This window comes from Montipora foliosa, chromosome 8 (genome assembly GCF_036669935.1).
Source record: "Montipora foliosa isolate CH-2021 chromosome 8, ASM3666993v2, whole genome shotgun sequence".
NCBI classification, from domain to species: domain Eukaryota; kingdom Metazoa; phylum Cnidaria; class Anthozoa; order Scleractinia; family Acroporidae; genus Montipora; species Montipora foliosa.
Genome location: NC_090876.1, coordinates 18,767,165 through 18,769,340, shown reverse-complemented (window position 1 = coordinate 18,769,340; position 2,176 = coordinate 18,767,165).

The following is a 2,176-nucleotide window of genomic DNA, read 5'->3' as shown; positions in this document are numbered from 1 at the left end:
ACGTAACAGATGACCCTGAGGATCTTAAAGATAACATAACAAAACAAAAATTATCGACGGAGAATAACAAGTCTAATTACGAAGTGACAATTATTCCATGAGCGCGCCGTTGGATAATGTTGAGGAGGCAAATAGCTAACGAGGACCGCATAACGCCGAGTTGGCTATTACCAGTCTCGTATCCAACAAGGCGCGAATGGAATCTTGTTTTGTTTAAATTCGCTTAAACTCCAAAAGTTTGAAAAGTGGTGAATATATCACGAGCGAAAACCAAGCGAGAAAATCCGAGCGAAAATCGAAAAAACTTGAAGATGCGATGTTGTCGAGTATATCTGGTGGTCAGGCGACAGACACATGCACTTATCACAAATTCATTTCTTGCCTTTTTTGCGTACTTCTCTAAAAGTCGGAATTGATCCAAACTTTCTTAAAAAAAAAAACAACAAAAGGTTTTTGATTTTTTTTTTTTTCGCTTTATTTTTGAACGAGAAATTTCACGCTTTCCAGGCGAAAAAAAAAAAAATCGCTTACGCAACGCTAGCGCGAATCAATTGCCGTATAAGGTCAACTAAAGGTATATGAGCTGATAAACTAGATTGAGTAAACCAATCAGAACATTAACCGAGGTTTGAAAAATTTAATAACAAACTTTATGCCATAGTGACCGTAGCACTTCAAGAGCAGAACTTCTGAGATAATAACAAACACAGCTTTTGGTCAGGAGAACTTTCAAACGTAGAATTAAGAAGATGTCAGAAAGGTTAGTTCCTTTTAACTATTCGCATTGGTATCCCAGATGTGTAGGAATAATTGGAATATGTCCGGTACCTGTGGTGCTCTGTGTGTTCTCTTATCACTGTTCCTTTTTAGGGGCAGTGAAGTTTGTTTTTATGTCCGTTTTAGTTATCGTTTTTTTTTCTACTGTATTTAATTATGCGTAGCTGGTACCATATTTTGTGTTTAAAACACGTTTCTTTTTGCAACCTAGACCTATTTTTATGCTAATTTATACCTCCGTTTTCTCCTATTGTTCCTTATTTCTACAATTCCACGGACACACAGTGAATTGCAATTGAACATCAATTATTTTTCAAGTTAATTTCACTAAATGTAAAAGGTTTGAGTAATTTCCGGAAAGAACCATCTTTCTCTGGTGCCGAAAACGTAATGCCGACTTTGTTTTTTTTTTAGGAAACACATTCCACCATAGCAACAGATAACCACAGAAAAAAGAATGGAGCGCAGAGGCGATAACTTGCCACGATTGTTCTAACTCACGTGGTGTTTCAATTTTTGATAAAAAATGCGGTTGACTGCACCATCTATCGTAAGATCTTAGATCCACTGGAGCGCTACATTATTCTCAAAGCTCAAATCTAAGAGAAAACTCATGTACTGATAAATGTATATGCAACAAACAAAGACAAGGACTTGGTGAAGTTTTTTGATAATTTACTCTCTATCCTTGAGAAACGAAAATCTAGATTCTGAATATTATTTCGGGAGGAGACTTAAATTGTCCACTTAACCGCTAGTCGATATAAAAGGAGGAATATTTACCAAAAGGAAACTAGTCACCTCTTGTATTGATAGCTTTCAAGTAAATTAGACCTAGTAGATATTTCGAGAATCAAACATGCGGACACAAAAAGCTTCACATGGAGTAAACAATCTCCAAGGATTTTTTGTCGGTTGGATTACTGGTTGATATCAAATAATTTATTACGCGACTTTGTTGGATCAGCTGAAATAGTCTCTGCAGTCCGAAAGTAAGAGAGCGAACTTAATATAATTCGACGCCATTGCTGGTTAATTAAATGTTCTCCTGTGTGCACCAGAGAAACATACGCTTTACGCCAGCCCCCTCAAACCTAACAAAATACGCAAAGAATATTCTATGCAGGGGAGTGACAGGCAGGAAAAAAAAAAAAGAAAAAAAAAACCGGAGAAATATTACACATTTCCCGACTGGGATTGCTACACTGGCAACCCAGTAAAAAAAAAACTTTCTCGAGCATAGCAAGGAAGTTTCAAGTAGACGTCATCTTCATTTAGATGGTGCTCATCTTCTGACTGCTTCTACGCAGGTCCGCACTATTCAAGCGGACGAGGACGAACATACTATTCTGCTCTATTTTCACGAAAATAAGAGAAAAGAACTTCAAAAACATGCATA